Genomic DNA, 22,291 nt, shown 5'->3' on the forward strand with positions numbered 1-22,291 from the left:
AGAGGCAGACTTAAATAACCAGATAAGTAACCAGTCACTAAAGCTTTTTTTCCCCCCTTGGCACTACAGCCCCAGTGGGCCTAGGCCTACCTCCATGAACTTCTCCGTTCACTTCGGTTTTTCTAGATCTTACACGTTCGGTAGGACTCCTTGGGCGGGTGATCAGCTCGTCGCAAGGCCTCTACCTGTACACAAACACAGAAAAACGCACACAAACATCCATGCCCTCAGTGGGATTCGAACCCACGGTCCCGGCTTCCGAGCGAGCGAAGACAGTGCATGCCTTAGACCGCTCGGCTACCGTGACAGGCGTCACTAAAGCTAAGCGGTGAGGAAATGGAACAAGGACTACAATCTCGAGCATTTCCATAGAAAGCTACCGAGACTAATTGTCTAGCAGACATTTTAATATTTAGCCTGCTGTAATAAGACTACGTTTCTGCTACCAAGCGGCAATGCTTCAGACTCGTGTACGGACGGTGCTCGGTTCTAAACCAGACGGGGCACCGGATAACATAACTGAGCTTTCTCTTGATTTCACTTATTACCTCCGGAAAATGTTCTGATAGTGGTTCGTTTGGGCCACAGCCACTTCCTTCCAAACCCTTTCCAGTTGAGCATTCCTCTATCATGTCTTCCTACAATTAGATGCTTTACAGCAGTCGTGTCAAACATGCGGCCCCCATAGCCACAAAGTGCGGCCCCTCAACTTTTAGAACTAATTGATATTAAAATCAATATTAAAATTTCAGTAGAAATATTTTGTGTAAATAATTTTCCAACAGACCAGAAGACAAGAAGTCTCACACAGACATAAATTAGCAGGCTGCAGGAAATTCAATGTTTTGCTATTTCTAACATAATTTCTTGTGTAATCTCTCTTTTTACATATTGAAAAGTTGTTTGATACTTGTCAAAAATGGCATTTTCTTGCTTTTTAAAACTGTAAGATATATGACTTTAGGTAATTATATTGAAATTATTCATAAATAATAAATAGAATTAAGTTTCCGTGTATCAAACTCTAATGTATATTTCTATTTTGAAGTGCGGCCCTGGACTGTTATTTATAGGGCTGAGGTGGCCCTCTGCACAAGTTGAGTTTGACATGCCTGACTTACAGTAAAAAAAATGAATAACTATTTTACGGTTGATCATTATAATAATATTGTTATTTTTCGTCACTGATATTATGTATCATGAAAGTGGCATCTTCTTGAATGATTAGAAGTGATGAACAGCGAAAGATGTGAGAGGAACAGCCTTGGCTCTCTTGAGCCGCGTACCAATTGCGCGGCTGCCACGCGAGACAATGTTCGTTGCTTTGCCTCACAAGCTCGATACCATGCTGTCGCTCGCGGCAGAACGAACACTGCAGCGCGCGGACTTGGCGCGTGTCTTTGTCCCGCGGCAAAGGGATTTCAGTGTGCTATGCTCTTTCAGTTGAGACGGCCTTGTGGCGTTCCGAGAACTGAGGAACAGCGTCGAGCAACAGCCACACGCGGCTGCTGCCCTTCGATGCTGGACATGAACACGGTAAACAAACGAACGAGTTTGCCGTGCACGAACAGCTACGCGCGGCAGCCGCGCGCAATCGATACCCAGGTTAAGACAGGTTCTGCATTTAGGATACACAACATGCGAAATGGAGTGTAGATATGATGTCTGTGTATTTTAAACAGACAAACATGAGCACAACAATCGCACCTGTACGTGAGGGTAATTCGTGTTAATGTTGCATGTTGCGCCGTACTTCTGTTGTGTCGCGTGTTGTAGGCACTTAGCATTTTTAGGCAGGTAAAATGACTTAAGCACTTAATTATCTCCGACCGGGTTTCCAATTTAGTCTCTCCGGAATAAGAGTCAGTTGCTTTGCTGCTCTTCCAGACCGCTGGGGTTTGTATGTGAAGCAAAGTGTATCAGGAGACGGATAATCGAAAGGAAAACGTGTCTTGAAGTCGTGAATGTAATAACATGGCCGAAGGGCGAAATATGAATATCCCCTCCCCTCAGTTGCTGACGTTGACTTATAATTCAGTACCTAAGCACGTGAAATTAAGACATTCGGTGAAAAGTGAGAACGTGTTTATAAAACACTAACTTTTCTGCCCTTCTTTGTCTAAATAACTCCATGTAGCAAAGTCTGTATTGAAAATCTGATAGTCGCACATAACACAAAACTTTCATTATTGAAGTCAGGAACACTTCCCAAGTCGCTTGATTCCAGTCCAACTTTTTTGTCCGAATTGTAGCTCTTCCTCGTGTAATTTTCTCCATCCTCCTGATATTTCCTCTGTGTTAGGTCCATTTTTACAGTTATATGACGTTACGAATATTGACTACGACGACAAAATGGAAATCACGTTACAGGAACTCAGACGTTGAATCGTTGTAAGCAAAAGTACTTGCATACTGAAATATCAGGATTCAGGTCGCCCACTGAATGCAGAGCACGTCTGCAAATGCTATTCGACTGGACCCCCACTTGAGAGGTTTCAGAATGGTACAAATTGTGATGCCGAAACAGGCTGACCTAACTTTATGACGTGATTTGCTGATCCTGCGAGTTCTGTGTCAATAATTTTCCAACTTAAATTTTCCTAGGTTTTAATTTCTCAAAAATATGTCCGACATATTAGAAACCTGTATTATCAGAAATTAAGCGGAAAGTGAGAGTTTTCCATCATGTATTGATTAATATTTTATTTTCCAATAGCCTGTATATAGTGATGGAAGTGCTAAATCAAACTAGGCTTTCAATTGCCTCCAAACTATCTTTACGAAAGTAGATAACTGGAGCAATATATATATATANTTCCTCCTGGGACACCCTGTATTTATATAGTCAATCGGTTTTGCGAAAAACGTTAAAACCACGGGGGCCGCTGAACGCGTGTGATATGGGCAGAACATTATATATTATGTGAAACTCTGCCAGAATTCTGTCAAATGTACAAATAAGCTATAATTTAGTAAATATGTTTATTACAGACGCTTGTGATTCGTATTAATATTATGCATAAACGTTTCCGATAATAGCTTGGATAATTGATATTTCATTAAAGCACTGCAATTTAATTACCACCACGTTAATTATTTTATCTTATCGATTAAGTGTTGGACACGTTTTTGTTCGAAGGTACACTGCAGCAAATAAAAGAAATTCTGCTACCTATAATGCTTTCCTTTGTGAGGTATACTTCACGGTGTTAACTGCAGTGTACTTTCCTTTGATGAATTTGCATTTAATTGCCGTAATTGTTTGCGATATTTGTAAAGGTGATCTCATATGAATATTAATGATTGCATTATTTTTGATTAGCTCAATTTGAAGAAATATTTATCCATGCGGCTGTAAACATTTTATGGTATATTAATTAACTTTATACCAAAACACTTTTCAAACAAAGGGCATGACAACATACACAGAAATGCACAAATTTTAATGTACACATACCGAGGGATATCCAGATATATTAAAAGTTTATGGTTTCGGGCAGTCTACACAACAATAACTTAATGTTGTGTAGACTTCCCCAAATCATATTCTTTTAGTGAATTATACATAACAGGATGCATACCATAAAGATGTTATACTATGAACATTAATTTTTATATGCCTTTCTAATAAATATTTAAAAAGAACTCTTATTGTTTTCGTCATGTTCGTTAGCATATAAGGACCGATTTCTGTTAAACTGGACGTGATGTGGCAAAATTAAATTTTGTTTTTCCACATTAATTTAGGCTTAGTTTCGACTATTCATGTGCATCTAACGCGAGGTAAACGTGCGTACAACTGCGTCAGCGCTTGCTTTCCTATAAACATTTATAGCACGGAGCTTTATTACGCACACAGGCAATTTTTCTTTCGTTCTTACCTTGGATCTTGCGGAAGGACCTTTGCTTAAGTGTGCATCCTGTTATGTGTCAATAAATAAGATATACAAAAGTATATAGAGTATGCCTTCTACACAACAATATTCTGTATTTAAAAACAAAGAAGACACTTCTATATCAATATTTGCTTTTACTATGTTTTTACAGACGCAACATATTTCTACCCTTACACCAGGTCATCTTCAGGCGTACAAAGCTCCAGTTTGAGCCGATGAATTGCAATACCATTTGTTATTGCAGCACTAGTAATAGTATATCTACTAGTATTTTTACACCAAACAGGGTAAAATAATCCACTAATAACTAATTGCAATTCATCAGCTCAAGAAGCTGGAGCACTGTACGCCTGATGATGACCCGGTGTAAGGGTCGAAACATATTGCGTCTGTAAAAGCATAATAAAAGCAAATGTTGATAGAGTAGCGGCTTCTTTGTTTTTAAATACAGAATATAGTTGTGTAGACTGCATACCTCATATACTTTTGTATATCTTATTTACTTATGAGTTCAAGTAGAATGTGTTTGTCTCTTCTGAGACGCCTTAGAGTTTTGTGAAATTTCTAGGCCTGTATGATACCTACAGTGTCTGAGTGTTAGTATTCATAAATTACTCATAATTAATATATTTCAAGGACCACTTTATATATTAGACTTAATGAGCGTTTACGTTTATACGTCTAGTCTTTCTATAGATTTTATAAAACTCCATATAAACCTACTTAGAGCACTTAGTATTTTCCTAGTAAATGTACAAGTTTCGTTTGCTTTAATTCAGTTTAAGGGCAAATTTCGTTAGGGGGTTTATTTAAACTTAATTTGCATATTTTCTTAAAGTTTCTGTTTCCGTAATACAGCACTTAATACCATACGAATATTACTATGTTTTATTTGTTTGAAAGTTTTCCAAAANGACGACGAACCAGCATGAGCATGTGGCTGCAGTCTCAGACTTTCGTAGTTCCTCTGTCCTCTCTTTCACCTACTCGCTTTTCTCTCATTTACAGTTCTACTGATCCCTCCCCTTTTTCTTATTTTGCCTCTTCTTTCTTATATCTGTATTTTTTCTACTTTTATTAAGCCATTTCTTTCTCATTGCATCATCTTGTTGATTGCCCATACATTTTGCTGATTTGCTAAATTTTCTCCTTGAATGTGACATTTGGCTCTCTTCTGATAGCAAATGTCTTGTTCCGATTTTAATCAAATTGGAGACCATTAGATGCTTCGTTGTTCACTTTCCGATTCCATGTATGCATGTTAGGCCCATACATAAAGCCATACCAAAATTATTAGAAACGCCCTAATGAATTGCCTCCATGAGTAGTTCGATATAAGTAAGATTTGAGGTTTTCACGGCAGTGACTATGAAGAATGCCGTCTTCTGGGATGTGGCGCCGTGTAGATATTGTGTAAATCGACGTTTCGTTACATACCAGAAGACGACATTCTTCAGACCTACATAGGTCCGCTGTTCTACCTTGTACACTTTGTAAGTGTAATAGCATTGGGCTAAGTGTACAGATACGACAGTAACACACGTGGTTGCTTAGCATCGGAACGGTTCTAAGAAAAGAACAGACAACTCAGTAGCACACCACTTACGGGAAACCTCATGACAAAGTCAGTGGCCGCGATAAAAGCAGTGTAGATACATCTTCCTGGTGCAATCATCTGAAGTTTCTCTGCCATGTCATCACTGCTTATAGGCAATAGAATATAAACGTGAACAGCGTTTGTATTCAGAAAGACGGCGCTGCACGCTGTCACCTTCGACGCCGAAGTCTAAAGGCGTGAAGAAGGCAGGCGGAGGTAGGGGATATGTAAATGTTGAATATGCTGTTGCGTGGCACTGGCCCGGTGATTTACATGCCTTGGTAATGGACATATCAACGTAAGTGATGTGGTGCTGTAGTGTGTCAATAACATGGATTCGAACTGGAAGCAGGCTCCTTTTGTGTACGCACGCTCTTGCGAAGGGTGTGCTCTATGGAAGAGGAGATGGGCGCGGTGTCAATACCGAACTGACTTGTCGGAAACCACGAAATATTCTGAGCATATCAGATGTCAATGCCGAACACACATTTCAGTGCAGAATTTGTATTTGGTCACGAAATGTTGGCGAGACTCAAGATAAAGATTTTTTTTTAATTCGCTTAGTGAGGGGGTGGGGGTGGAGCCCAAATGGTTCCACTCGGCCCGGCGGCCACTGATTGGCCTATTATAGCCTGCTCGGTGTGATTATGATGATGGAGAATTTGGTGGAATTAAGATTGGCAAGGGAAACCGAAGTACTCGGAGGAAACCCGCCCCAGCGCCACTTTGTCCACCACAAATCCCACTTGACCTGACTTGGGATCGAACCCGGGCCGCCGTGGTGGGAAGCCATCGATTAACCGCTTGAGCTATCTATGAAGACTTACTTTCATTTGCAATCATAAATCGAAGACACAGTTTCGATTAATCGCATCATTCTCAGGTTGTTCAGAAACATTTTGTTCATCTCTGTAAGTTACTCCACAGAAGTTAAACCTGATGACAATTATGTATGGTAGGTATGTATAGAATTTGAATTAATGTACAGTAGATGGTGCTGTTTTATAAATACTGAGGAATATCGCGAACATCGCAGTGAGATTGCCCCGTATCACGGAGTAGACTCGAATTGGTTATCTGTGCTATAAAGATCACAAGTGTAACCGTTTAACCAGCCCGTTCGGGAAAGCACTTTTTTTTTGTTTGGATATTGTGTCAGAGCTCACATATTTCTCGGTTCGCTCACCAAAGTAAATGGATACTGAATGAAGATTTGGGATTCGATTCCAGTTGGGTATCTCGTCCGGTCCGACACAATTAAAAATTCACTTGCCTGTCTGTGAAATGTCCGTTCATTTGCATCTACTGACGAGGTTCAGAAAGTGAAGGTTCAAATCCATTCTACATTGACTCATCAGGAAAACTTTAATTTAGGTGCTTGCCGTAACAAGCAAAACCTGCACTTCAATATCTTGATAATGATTTCCGAAATATTAATAATTGAATAGTTAAAGTAATTTATAAAATTTATTTTTTTTTAAATATATTGAGCTAATTGATATAATGGGATTTCTTCCACATTGTAAGTCTCATTTCAGTTATATGGTAATAAATTTGTATAACCAGCGAACACTCCTTTTAATAACAATAGAACAAAAGATATACGGCGCGAAGCGAATGGCAGGATAATATTCTGAAAAAATGTGGGAGTAAACTAACTTTCCGTTCTACGTACCAGTGTCACCTGCTTAAACTATGTGTGCATGTTTTGATTATTATGCCTAATTTAACAAAATTCGTAAGGAGGAAGTTGGATTGGGCTATAATGCTTATGTACGGAATGCTAGAGGTACCTGGTTTGAATCCCGCCCGGGACACAAAGAATTTGCACACTGATTTTGTCGTGGTCTTGCTCAATCGCTTCAGACGAAAAGCGGAATGGCACACTGAAATAGCCTAAAATACTTCCTTTAAATATTTTTACAATGCCTGTCCAGCCAGTTCAGGGCCCAGGCCTCTTATTGAGTTTCTTAATCATTTTTCGCAGACGGTAGGACTCCTCGGACGAGTGATCAGTCCGCCGCAAGGCCGCTACCTAAACACAGGATAACACAAACACAGAATAAACGCATACACATACCAAACATCCATGCCTTGTGTGGGATTCGGACCCACGATCCGGGCTTCCGAGCGAGTGAAGAGAGTTCATGCCTTAGAACGCTCGACTACCGTGACCGGCGAGCTACTGATAGTTTTGATAAATAATCCATAAATAAACAGAATAAAATTCGTCTCGTAGTCCAGATAGATGAAACACACATTTGAATGGAATGCACACGCCTGTTATAGTATTTTAATGGGGGTTCATATCTTTGTAGTTTTTGAGGGAATAAAATCGTACTTTGGTAAGTACTATATTTTCAACATAAACCCCAGGACAGAAATATGGATCCCTAGCGAGCCGTAATGAAATCACAGACCAGTGTTAGACGGAAAATTCCTGATTTAAGTCCGCAAGATCCACTAAATACGATAGAAATTTTAATTTTCATTAATTACATAGGCCTTTGTGTGATTAAATATGGAATCTTCTTTGCATTAATTTAAGTAATCGTTATCATAACTGCCATAATTATCTTCCTGGTCATGCTATCATCAGCAGCAGCAACATCATCATCATCATCATCATCATTATACTCCTGTCATTATCACCACCATCCAAGCAAAATTATCCTCAGTTGCCTCGTTCTTAACCCTGATCACTTTCTTTATTTATCCTTCGTGTCTTCATTCTGCATGTACTTTTGGCCAGTTCTTTCGGTAGTTCCCAGTTTCATAATACAACTATTTAAGATATTTTGATACTTGTACTTCTTGAGTGATCCAGTCTCGTAGCAGAGTGGATGTCACAAAAACATCACTTATGCTGCTCCCAGTCTTTCTCTGTCCCTCTTCTTAAATATCCAGGCTCAGTACCATATTTCTAATTTACTTCTGCTCTCGTGATATATATGTGGGCAGGGCATGTAACACGAATGGAGGAGAAGAGGAATGCATATAGGATATTGGTGGCAAAGCCAGAAGGAAAGAGACCACTGGAAAGACGAAAGCGTAGGTGGGTGGACAATATTAAAATGGATCTTAGAGAGATGGGATGGATTGGATTGATCTGGCTTAGAATAGGGACCGGTGGAAGGCTCTTGTGAACACGGTAATGAACCTTCGGGTTACATAAAATCGTGGGAAATTTTGAGAAGCTGCACAATTGGCGGCTTCTGAAGGAGGGCTCAGCTCCATGAGTGAGTGAGTGAACCATGATATATGTCGTTAATATTAATATTACCTTCAATGCCCCTTGCACGGTTATCGTCACATTGAACTGTTTTCTTTTCGTAAATTTTACCAGTAATTCCACTACCCTACCACAAAAATTGTATCAAAGTTCGTTTCTGATCTGTGGTGCATTTCATCAGTGGTGCAACTCTATTAAACTCATAAGGGTATTATAGTTTTGAACCACAAAATGGAAACTAACTAGGTGCAAATTAAGGAAGACACGTACTGTTTGAAACACCCTACATCATTGCTGATGTATATAAATAACGTCTGAAATTATGTATAAAATTATCTTTATATTCTATTTTCAGTCATAGCCAACAATAGTTCTGTGTCCGAGAAGATTTACTTCACAATTAGTCTTTGGTTTAACACAGTATAATTTTTCGTTATAACAACATATATGTCAGTGTCCCCAAATTTTCGAGAAGTAATTTCCAATGCTATTAAACTAATTATTCCAGTGTGATTCTTCACAACGCGGTTATTTTTGGAGACCATGAGACGAGTAAATTCCGTGATCGCGAGAGGAAGTTTCTAAAGGAGAATATATTATGATATTAAGTTAATCCAGGAAGAAGAAAGGCATGTTCTTGGGTCTTAAGAACACTTTTTTTTTTTTCAAAGTTACTAAAATCCATATTCTGTCAGTGTATACATGCGGACGCAGACACACAAGCACATACACCACATAACGTTTACAGTAACCGTTTAAGCATTACATTCATCTAAATAAAGGGTAAAAAATTCAAGTTCTAATTCACAGGACATTCACTTCATCTCAATTACAAAGACAAGACACTGCTGTTAGGGAGAACGGTCGCTGTGTATTCTGAGAATCTTGGTAAAAATGAAGAGTTATTTTCATCTGTTAAGCGGGATATATATATATATATATAGAGAGAGAGAGAGAGAGAGAGAGAGCCAGGAATAACTGCCGTAAGAGAATGTATATATTAGTTGCATATGCATATGACACGTAGTAATGTAACAGACTGCCAGTTCAGCAGTTGAAGTGCTGTCCATCAGCAGGTCCCGACGCGGCAGCGAAAGCCACCGCGTTTCGAGCTCCCAGTTTTCTGCAGTATGATAAGGCGACAATGAAATTGCTTAGCGTTAGATGAACATTGGTTCAATTAAACACAGTTTTTAACATTTTGTTCGAAAAATATGCGATATTTTAAAGCTAATTCTCAAGGAAATGATAGATAACAATATTAACAAATATGTTTACCTGTTCACGATAACCAGTGAATTGTTGTAGCTATACGTATGGAACGTACATGGTGAAGAATACATATAGAAGTCCTCAGTCACACCGGTACACAGCGCCAGCGGCGGATCTTGCAATATCTGTGGGTAGCACTCCTTCTTCACATTCAGAAGTCCCGGGTAAAGATCTCGGAACTGAGACCAGATATCCTGGCTGAAATGTTCCTTACTCTCCTCACTGAATCCAGGCAAATTCTCGGATGATAACTCGAATTAGACCACGGCTGCTGTTTTCCATATAGCTATATAGCTACTTTGCAAGTCGTTGCCCACTGTTCATCCTGCCACTCGGCGCTGATAGATATAGATGGACGGATGAATGGACGGACGGACGGAGGGACGGATGGATAGATGAACGGATGGATGGATGGATGGACGGATGAATGGATGGATGGAAGAATGGACGGATGAATGGATGGATGGATAGATGGACGGACGGAGGGACGGATGGATAGATGAACAGATGAATGGATGGATAGATGAACGGATGGATGGATGGACGGACGGACGGACGGATGGATAGATGAACGGATGAATGTACGGAAGGACGGATGGATGGATGGATGAATGGACGGATGGATGGACGGATGGATGGACGGAAGGACGGACGGACGGACGGATGGATAGATGAATGGATGAACGGATGGATGGATGGACGGACGGAGGGACGGACGGATAGATGAACGGATGAATGTACGGAAGGACGGATGGATGGATGAATGGACGGACGGAGGGACGGATGGATGGACGGAAGGACGGACGGACGGACGGACGAATGGATGGATGGATGGATGGATGGATGAATGAACGGACGGAGGGCCGGACGGATGGATGGATGTATTACTTGCTGTAATGCGTGCATACATGTATGTCTCCGTTCCACTTATCATTGGACAGAACGTGGCTGTACAACTCGATTCAGAGTCGCTAAAATACGCGAGTGCCGGAAAATGTATCCGATGTATTTATGTATCGTGCAACCAGTAGAAAACAAACAACTTTCATACTTATCCAAGTATTAACTCATGCGACTAATTAAATTAATAATTGCGTAACTACACTGAAATTCAATTACCTTGAGTCCTATGGAGGAAATATTTGAATAACATCGAGAGTGATCGATTGTGGACTCTTTCATAATCTTTTAGAATAACATGTCATGGATTGTGTTGAAAATCAACCGAAGTTTCGGTGGAATATGTCGCCTCCATCATCAGGGCCTAAACGTAAGCCAAGCAAGAAACCAGTATGAAGTAGGCTGCAAATAGTGACTACTGTTCATTCGAGTACGGACACTTTCGTACTTCCTTCGTCCAACTCATTTTCACAATTTTTCTCTCAACAGTAAAAACAATTCAGTGTTAACAAGGAGAAATACCGAATAATTTATGACACCTGTTTTCTCCAAACGCTTCTGCTGTGGTGTGAGAGCGTCCGGAGCTGTAAACTAATGCATGTTCTACGCATTTAGCCATCTATTTATTTCTTTAGTTCTTTCGGTAAAAACGTAAAGCTTAAAGCTTTCTCTGTAACAGTCCATGGAGGCCCATAGGGTTGTGAGACACCGACGCTCCCACATTTTCTAGACAGTCGGCTCACAGACGGCGATGAGGTTGTCAGCCTTGCGCGCCGGCTGCTCGTTACCCCATGAAGACACCGTGTACTCATTTCTGTTACAGGTTGAATCGACCCCAGGACCATAGTATAGCTGGAAAATTAGGTAAACTGAAAAATCCATTTATCTCATAGGCAATCTAAACCAGGACCCCCCCCGGTTTGTAGCATAGTGCCTCAACCAACTACACTACCGCGTGCCCCCATAGTTTTCGTAAGTACAGGTTGCAATTGCTTTAACTTCGCTGGTTATGAACTAAAATTTTCGCAACATCATATTTTAGCGTTTTACTTAGCAGCTGTACATACATGAAAGGGGGGGCACACGGTAGCGTAGTTGGTTGAGGCACTATGCTACAAGCTGGAAGGTTGCGGGATCGAATTCCGATGAAGTGAATTGTTTCAATTTACGTAATCCTTCCAGCCGCACTATGGCCCTGGGGTCGACTGAGCCTCTAACAGAAATGAGCAGCAGGAATATTCCTGTAGGTAAAAGGCGGTCGGAGCGTAAGGCTGACAACCTCACCGCCATCTATGAGCCGATTGTCAAGAAAATGTTGGAACCTCAATATCTCAGAACCTATGGGCCCACATGGCCTGTTACAGGGATACCTTTACATTACTTACATATAAGATCTATTTCAATAGATTATTCCACAAAACTGGCTCTAGTGGTTTATAGTTGGCATCAACTAGGGAACTAAATAAGAAAATTAAAAGAAATTGTGTTACGTATGTATATTTTGTTCGAAGTTATATCAGCACACGAAGTTTTAACATTCTGTATTACGTATCGCTTCGACCTCTAATGTCAGCACAGCCGCCATGATGGTGTTATCCGTAATTGGGTATTTGAGAGTATAGTGGCCGATTGGCCTCTAGTGCTCTACATGAAATGGCTTCAGATATTTGGAAATATATTAAGATAGAGGCACGAGCATCATCATCCATAAGGCTTATTTGCATTTGTAAGGATAGTAGGCTAAAAGTAATGCAGAAGTCCAATGAATCGTGCTTTGGTAATGAATTAGATAACCCCTTCTTCATAATATAATTATATTATATCAACTATTATAATAGTTGATCAGCCATTCAAGAAATTCCTTGCCTCTACCATACCCGAAAGACCATCACCGCATTCGAAAGAATCCGCTATTGGCCCTTGTCCTGAACTAAATAAATATATCCCATATCTTTCCCCTTATTTCATCGAGATTTATTTTAATATTATCCTCCCAACAATGCTTCGATATTTCAAATATTCTCTTACCTTTAGGATTCCAAGTCAATCTCCTTATTAGTATTTTCTCATTTATCGTCTAATTGTCCCTATTCTTTTTATTCCTCCATGATTCGAAAGAACAAAAACTCTGTTACGTAAAGCAAAAATTTATGAAGCTCTCTGTTATGAAAATTTTCCAGCTACCCATTACTTTTCTCACCTTATCTATATATTCCTCTGAGCTCCCTTTTCTCAAACTACCTCAGCCTGTCTTCTTTCATTAATGCAAGGCATCAGGTATCTCACATTAAGGGAAGAACTTAGATAAAGGGTGGCAGGGTGCTTGAAAGAATTAATTTCTTTTTTCAGTGTTGTACGTTATTCATTAGCATGCTCTTAACCAATTTCCCAGCGATCCAGAAATTTGTATTTGTTCACCAGACCCTTTATTAAATATCCACTTTACTGTGAAGACGACATCGCAGTAAATTGTGCAGAGGAAATGTTACAGCGCCCTATTGACGTGCACAACACAACCTGAACTGCCGTCACCATCTTCTCTAAAACATTTATGTGCCCCTTTAAGATTTCCCTGCAGCCGAGTATCCCTGTGCCGTGGCGGTCCTCCTCGAGAGAGCTCGGTTAATGACGGCCACTTGCTCCGGGGAAACCCCTATTTATTTTCAGTAAAAGATTGGATAGGTCACAAATCTGAACCAACTCTATTAGAAGGGCTGAAAGTTGGACGTTGTGGTGTCGCACTCATTCTTCTTGTAGAAGATTCAATGAAGCAAAGGAATCCAGTCGCATTGAATAGCGTCTGATCATTTCCTGGCTCCTCATCTGTTCGCTTTCTCTTCCAAAGGAACTGCACGCTCTGAAAACATTCATTTCGTGTGAGAAACCTGTACTCAGTACCACATAATTCTTTCGAAGCTTCATGAACAGCTTATTCTTCCAGCAATATTTTTACTGGTAGAAGCCTGATAAAGTCTTGCTTTTAATTCTCATGCTCTAGAAAGGAGCAAGTCTGGGTATATCCGATAGCGCCTAAGGACAATATCTCAGTTTCAGTTACAGAAAATCCTGTTATATCGCAGGCGGTAAATCCCGGATTTTGAGAAAGAAACGCGGTTCTGTTCTAGCTGCGAAACCAAGAATGGTCCTCTGAATGATATGAAGACTGATCTTGCTGATAATATTACCCGGAACCAAGATTCGTTATAATTAAATATTAAACGGTCGTCATAACTGTGAAGTGTTCCATTAGGAGGAAGGAACGCAGATTTCCGATGGAGACATGACCTGGCGAACACACAAATACTACAAATGAGTATTAATATAATGCTTATAAGGAGGTTGGTCTAGAGATTAACCACGAGAAGCGTAATACGTTCAAGCCTCATCTTCAGAATTTTTTTCAATGGCTCTTCCAGCCCATTGAAGGCCCAGGCCTCTTTATTCATTTCCTTAAGCATTTTTACAGACGCTAGGACTCCTTGGACGAGTGATCAGCCCGTCGTAAGGCCGCTACCTAAACACAGGACAACACAGACACAGAAAAAAACACATACACACACCCAACGTCCATCCTTAGATTGGGAATCGAACCCACGATCCCAGTGTCCGAGCGAGCAAAGACATTTCGTTCCTTAGACCGCACGGCTACTCTAACCGGCTCGTCTTCAGAGTAAGGTATCAATTCCTTATATGAAGATAGATAAATCCTTAGAAAATATGCCAAATATAAAACAATTTTGAACGACAATAATAAAGCACAATTACAGTATATTTACGAATATATACGATGGGGTACCCAAAAGAAACAGAACTAATTTTTTTGTGGGCAGAGCTTTTGTAGTACCGCGTTTTGCCGCTATGAGCGCATAGAGCTAACATTCCTGAGTCGATAAGCCGACTACCGTTGCTTCAGAAGGTAAGGACTAGTTTCGGCAGAGTTTATAGTGACAACTGTTTTGTGTGATCGTCGTTTTTGCAATGGCCCGAACACATGAAAATGTTAAAAAAAATATTCGTGAAATCATCAAGGAAGATCGACGACGGACCATTGAAGTAATTGTGGAGCTGTCGGGAGTGACTTTGAGCTCAGTTCAGCGAATTTTGACAGAAGATTTGGGAATGAAAAGGGTGGCTGCGAAATTCGTGCCACGACTGCTGACTGCTGAACAAAAAGAAGGTCCCGTGGAAGCATGCTGTGCTTTGAAAGAAGATTCCCGAAATGATCAAAACTTTTTTCAGCGTTTTGCTGATGTTGCTGAGGTGAAGTAAAAAAACGATGGAGGCGCTGTCAAGCATCTCAAAAGATGAATTTAGACAATGTTTTGAAAAATGGAATAAAAGACTAGACAAGTGTATTAGTGTAAGTGGAAAGTACTTTGAAGGGGATTGAAGGTTTGTGCTTAAAATTTGAATAAATAATTTAAAAAAGATACGTTCGGTTTCTTTTGGGTACCCCCTCGTATATACTGTGATATGGCAGCTGAAACGCCGGAATAGTGGAGGAACCATTACCAGACAATTACTGTCGAAGACACTGCGGACTGGAAAAGACTTAGCGTATGCTCTAGTTATTTGTAAAGTGTGGAGGTAGGCGATGGCGTTTGAATTAAGTGTAATTACGAGTTGTGTTAAAGTTGGCAATAAATCCAATATCCAATTCAAAACCCAGTTTACAGTCACCCTAACACGTGACAGTATATATATCTGAAATTGAAATGTGAGAAAGTATAATTTTACCTCTGTTTCATACTGGTGCGAATGTTGGATTTCGCTTTAAGGAGATAACTGTGGTAGTTAGTCCCAGGGGATGGATCACTGTTTTCACTATTGCCGGGATCAACTCCCACGACGAAGCCGCGCGTTTCTAGAACAACAGAACCTACACAAGTTCGACTGGGTCGGCGACGATACCCTCTGTTTTGGGGAACACGCATGTGTGATCCAAATGACTGTAGAGACAACAGGAGAAGAAGTGTACTCACTCACAGACAGCACGAGTTGATTAATGATGTTTATTCAGATCGCTCTTTGCATTACACCCTTGCGTGTATGTGGCTGCAGGATTACACTCGCCGGCTATTGTTCTGAAAGCGGGTAGAATGTGGCTTTATTGTGCCATCAATACGTCAAGTTCTCTTGTGGATTAGGTAAACTAAGCGGAGAATTTAGAATTTATTTATTCCGGGGTCAGTTGCTCAAAATATATCACCTAGAAAGCCGGATGAAGTTAGAAAAGCTTGCTGTACTACACTGTATAAATATGTAGATTTTTGTGAAGTTCGAGCATTAAGCATAGCAGGCAGGACGGATCAGAGAATATTTTCATAGAGACCTCGTCCTCGCAATACAGCTTCTGGTCAAAGACAACTGTAGGTGAATAGCCAGGAAATTATATTGAAACCAGCTTCTCCGATTGGATATTCCCAAGGACACGAAATGATTCTGGCGACCAGACCGTCATTTGAGAGGGCAATAGGCAGACCCACCTACTGCTCTACATTGATGCTGTGGTTATGGTTGTAAGCATACCTGATACGTTAAATGGGTTACTTATTCAAGACTACGTGCTCTCACGTGAGATTCTCGGTGTCTCCTGCACGTAGGCTTGGAAAGAGAAATTGTTTTCGTGTTTACAGGAAATAAATTTGCAGTCAACAGCAGCGCAGGAAATGTATTTCCTGTAGACAAAACGCTCCTGTCCACCGCTTTCACTCTCACAACAACAAAAGATTTTGTTAAACACGTAATTAGTACCGTATCTTATTATCAGCCACTAATTACCTGTTTACCTTACCTCTCCAGGTTCTAACTTTGGTCATGAGCATCCGTAGAACATTAATTGAGAATGTTTAAAGACAGTTATAAGGAGAATGTTGGTACTACGAAAGACGAAAGTAATAGAAAGAGAATACTTTATAGAGAGGTTTCGTAATTTATACTCTTCAACAAATCTTATTAATCCCGTACTTAAGCATCCTGTTGCATTTTATTTTCCTTGGCACTACAGCCCCAGTGGGCCTAGGCCTACCTCCACGAATTTCTCCCTTCACTTCGGTTTTTCTAGACCTTACACATTCGGTAGGACTCCTTGGGCGGGTGATTAGCTCGTCGCAAGGCCTCTACCTGTACACAAACACAGAAAAACGCACACACACAAACTGAACATCCATGCTTTGAGTGGGATTCGAACCCACGATCCCGGTTTCCTTGCGAGCGAAGACAGTACATGCCTTAGACCGCTCAGCTACTGTGACCGGCTAGATTTTTTTTTTTTTTGCTTGGCACTGCAGCCCCAGTGGGCCTAGGCCTACCTCCATGAATTTCTCCGTTCACAGAAATATTATTAGGTTGATAAAATCACGGATAATAAAATAAATGGGAATATGGCACATGTGAATGAATGAGAAATGCTTAAAAATTCTGAAAATCTGTTGAAAATTCCTTAGGGAAAAACCCGCTTAAGGAACAAAGGCATAGATTAGAGCAGCGATTTTCAATCGGTGTGCCGCAGCGCGCTGGTGTAATGCGAAAGGTGCACAGGTGTGCCGTGGGACTTCAGGGGAAGGTCGAAGAGAAGCTAGAAAAAATTGACGAATACAAAAATCGTTGAAATCCATGATCAACATTATTTTAAAAAAATAACACACTGATTAAAATTATAGCTACTGAACTTTTAAACACAGCATTGTTACTCGTTCTTAAATATTAAAACCTCTCCTAATAAATTGAGGGTGTTTCTTGACAGTTTTAGGTCCTTGTTCGGTGTGCTATGAGTTAAAAAGTTAAAAAAAAACTCGTGGATTGGAACATAATGTTAAAGTGATCCTGAAAGCAATGGGATACGAAGTTAGCGAGTGGATTGAAGTGACTAAGGATGGTGTCTAATGGCGGCTCTTTTTGAACATGGTAAAGTTTATTCTCCATACAGGTAACAGCCAGCAAGGAACTGCAAGATCACTCGTCTATATTTTTACCTCATAGATCATGTCCTCTTTGAGAAACTGATCGTCGCTCAATAGGTCAAGATATGCTCCAATTTATAGAAAATCAGAAAGTTTATAGCCGTGTTCATGCGATCCCATAACTGGTCACTGTCTTGAGGGAGATGAATCCAGTGCACGTGCTCCCATCTTATTTCGTTTCGGTCCATTTTAATATTATCCTCCTTTCTGCGCCGAGAAGGTCCACGTGGTCTCTCCTCTTCAGGCTTTTCTACAAAAATAATAAACACATCATGAAAGAAATGAGCGAAATCCTAACATTAATAATATTTTGATTCATTATAGCGTAGTCGGCATAGCGACTAACTACTGACTGCACGACCGAGGGGTCGGAGTTCGAGTCCCGGTGGGGTTAAGAATTTGCACTTCTCCATGTTGTTCAGACCGGCTTTGGGGCCCACCCAATCTTTTATCCCTTGGGTACCGGGGGCTCATTCCCGGGGGTAAAACGGCCGGGGCGTTGAGCTGACAACTCACTTCCAACTAGTGCTGAGGTCAAGAAAACATATGTCTATACATTCACTCCCCTATACGCCTTCATGGCGTAGTACTTACCTAGTTAAGTACAGGGACAACTTCACCTTTTTTATGTTGCAACATAGAAGTCCACCGATGTTTCGGAGGAACATTTCGATTTCATGTTAGATGAGGCGCGACGTTACAACTCAGAAGATCGTACTTTTCACATATATGGTTCTGAGAACCTCTGATATGATAGTCTTTAACTAAGTCTTTATTAAGCGGCCTCCGTAGTCTAGGGGTAACGTTCCAACCTCGTGACTCAAGGTATGCGGGTTCAAACCCGGCGGAGGTCGTGGAATTTTTAAGGGCGGAAAAATTCAGGGAACAAGTCTTCCGGGAGGGACTTTAAGCTGTGGGTCCCGTGTCGTAGCTTTACGGCACGTAAAAGAACCTCATGTCTCAAGGGGACCTCTGAGCCAAATTCAGGACATTTCCGCCCAACAGTAGTCTTTAACGCCTCTGGTAGATAGGGGAAGCATCGAGATACCGCTGAGCCAGTAGAGGCCGAACTCGCTGGCTGAGTCGGGACTAATGGTACGCACCAGTACCGGTAGGGTATAGAGACTGGTAGAATATCACAGGGGGACGCACAATGGACCACTATCTGGTCTAAGTGCATGGGGAAACCCACCCTCTCCAATAACAACAACAAGAACAAGTCTTTTTTAATGTTGTCTGTCGCAACTACATTAGCCGAGATAACCCTTATATCCGGCATAGGCATATACAGATCCATTGAGGGTAAAGAAATCGGATACAAAAATTAAAAACGGGGTACGGAAGGTAAAGAGATTCATAGAGTTTCGAAACCTTCAGTGAAGTTTTTACTTTGAAATACTAACTAGAGTCATTTGTTGTTCTCTAACTGGCAATGCTGCAGCAAGTTGACTTCCCATTTTTAAAGTTCGTTCACAGTTCTAGAAGTTGAAAGAAACCGATAAAGATCTGCACCTTCTGGGAGTTACCACAGATGTGATCGATTGGGCCCCAATTGCAGTGGCAAATCTCCCATTTCACTGAGCCCCGCGCATGGAACGTCTGAGGTGCAGTCACTGGCTGCCTCCACGTCTCAGTTCACTTGAGGTAACAGGTTTCCGATTGACCGAGACTTCCATGTCTATCGGCCTGCCTAACTACACTCATCACACTAGCTAGTGACAGAGCATCAGTGACGTTTACAAATCTCTTTCTTCTGTCCTTCAGTCAGCCATAAATTCTTCCGTCCGTTCTGGCTATGTCACTAGTAAAACTACATTCATACTCACTGTTAAGCTAGTCCCGTCGTGTCAACTGTTCTAACCATTTGTCATTCGACTGTTTTAATCGATTAAATTTTGCTGTCACATAGCCATTGATCGTTCACTTATTCACTAGCTTGCCTCCTGGTCTCTTCATGTAGTGTTATATTATTCATGTCTCCCTTTCGCACGAAGGTTTGTAGACATATTTCCGCATATTTTCTAATGAAGGTAAGTCTATTTTACTTCGTATGCGTGTCTGTATCTTCCGTCAAGTTTTTAACTGTTTTGAAAAAATTCTATCGCAGAACTTTGGTATGGACATTAGGCCGCTAGAGAAAACTCCCATTTCTGCTTTCAATTCCCTGATATCAGATATACCAATGTGGCAATGGAGCGACACTAGCGCCACTACTTGGCCATCCTAAACTTTGGCGAAGTAATTGAAATATTCAGCATGTACTCTCTTCGCTCGCTTGGAAACCGGGATTGTGGGTTCGAACCCCACTCAGGGCATGGATGTTTAGTTTGTGTGTGTGCGTTTTTCTGTGTTTATGTACAGGTAGAGCCTTGCGACGAGCTGATCACCCGCCCAAGGAGTCCTACCGAATGTGTGAGATCTAGAAAAACAGAAGTGAACGGAGAAGTTCATGGAGGTAGGCCTAGATCCACTGGGGCTGCAGTGCCAAGGAAAAAAGAAATAGAAATATTCATCTTCTGATAAGAAATTATTTATAACGTGAAATAACGAAGTGGTTGTCTCGCGACATCTGCATTTGGTTTCAGCCTTTATGCAATAATTAAATAAATTTTATGAAACTGAGTTAGTCATCACCATTAAATTGTAAAATATATTTTTATTTAAATTCGGGCCTTAAGAAAATTGAGGCAGCAGGTGCTACCGAAATGTTGGTACGCTTCTAGCTGTCACAACATACACGATTGCAATCTCAAACTTCATCTTTTACACGATAACAATCTAGAAAATGGCGACGGTGCGGAGACTTTGTTCTAGATAGGCCAAGTTGAATAGAATTTGAATCTGTACTAAGATAAATTATTCACAAAAATGGATCACGAAAACATGTAATTATACTTCAATAGTGATGCTGACTTCTGGGGAGCAGGGATAACTTTGTCGGTATAGTTGTTAGGCCACGCGATTCGATTCCTGTACTGGGCAATAGAATTTCCTCCTGTCCATGGGATCCAGACCGGCTTTAGAACTCACCCATCTTGCTATTCAGTAGCTGCCGCAGCTGTTTCCTAAGGCGTAAAGCTGCAGGTTTTTGAATCTGGCCAAGTGCCGAGGTCAAGAATGACTGAGCTGCACCTCGATATCCCCACGTGTCTTCATGACATATTGCTTAGCTACGTAATTAGATAGTGGAAGGGCTTACTTTTATCTTCAGGCTAGAGATTGAAGAACTGAATGAAAGTAAGGTCCGCAGGTGTTTTCCTGAATATTTTTCTAACAGGGAACCTGCTAGGTCTTTTCATAAGTAAGTTACTCTTTTCCTCGGACTAACATATCTGTAAATTATAACCCTGTCCGTCGTGACCCGACGGCTGTTGGAGACAGCAACAGACTGGGAGCACTATTGCGTGTGTAACACTAAATATAAAGTGTAGTCATAAGCGATCAATAAATCGAGTAACCAATCCAAACCTTGTCTATACTCACACCTAAATCGTGACAGTATTAAGTATTGCTGCATATCTGGACAGTACCTTGATCTAGTACTCATAAAACTGGATACACACTTGCGCATTCTGCCATAGTGTAACAGTGTTAATGTGTTATTCTCACTTGTTCGTCTCGCGGCTTGGTCGGTTTTGTAGCGAGTGTCAAGGGATGTTATGTTACACCATTAGAGCAGGTGTGCACGTGTTCCTGCTCGTGTTCGCCAGTGGAAGAGTGACGAGAAGCTCTGTGTGATATTCAAGTTTGCAGTTTTCAGATTTGCTTCATTTAATTAGGAATTTAGGCTTGCTGCTGCCATGCGAATAACATTTTCCTATTGCCCTCTGATGTCTTGGAACTTCAAGTCCGTTAACGAACGCTCACCACTATAGACAGTTCTACTTCTAAACAGCTTGAAGTAGACGTAAAGGCAACTAAGTATATGTTGCTGTCTCGTCACCAAAATGCAAGGAAAATCATGACATAAAGATAGGAAACAGATGTTTTGAAAATGTGGCACAGTTCAGATATTTGGGAACGACAATAACTAATGAAAAACCTATTTCGGGAGAAATTAAGAGGAGATTGAACTCGGGTAATGCTTGCTACCATTCAGTCCAGAACCTTTTGCCTTCTCGTCTGCTGCCCAAAAACATAAAAATTAGAATATACAAAACTATAATTTTGCCTGTGGTTCTGTATGGGTGTGAAACTTGATCTCTGACTTTACGGGAGGAACATAGACTGAGGGTGTTTGAGAAGAGGGTGTCGAGAATAATTTGACCTAAGGGAGATGAACTACCGGGAGGCTAGAGGAAACTAAATAATGAGGAATTTCATAACTTGTTCTCTTCTCGAAGTAAAATTAGAATACTCAAGTCAAAGGAGGAAAAGATGGGAAGGACATGTAGCACGAATGTGGGAGAAGATTAATGCATGTAGGATATTG

At 40.8% G+C, this 22,291-nt stretch overlaps 1 protein-coding gene across 1 annotated transcript in view; it reads left to right on the forward strand.

Annotated features, from left to right (window-relative positions):
- LOC111867528 (cell adhesion molecule 3) overlaps positions 1-22,291 on the forward strand; it is a gene marked incomplete at its 3' end in the record, with an annotated part of 755,050 nt that overhangs the window by 448,360 nt on the left and 284,399 nt on the right. The gene's annotated exons all lie outside the window — the stretch shown is intronic.

This window comes from Cryptotermes secundus, unplaced genomic scaffold (genome assembly GCF_002891405.2).
Source record: "Cryptotermes secundus unplaced genomic scaffold, Csec_1.0 scaffold24, whole genome shotgun sequence".
Taxonomy (NCBI): Eukaryota; Metazoa; Arthropoda; class Insecta; order Blattodea; family Kalotermitidae; genus Cryptotermes; species Cryptotermes secundus.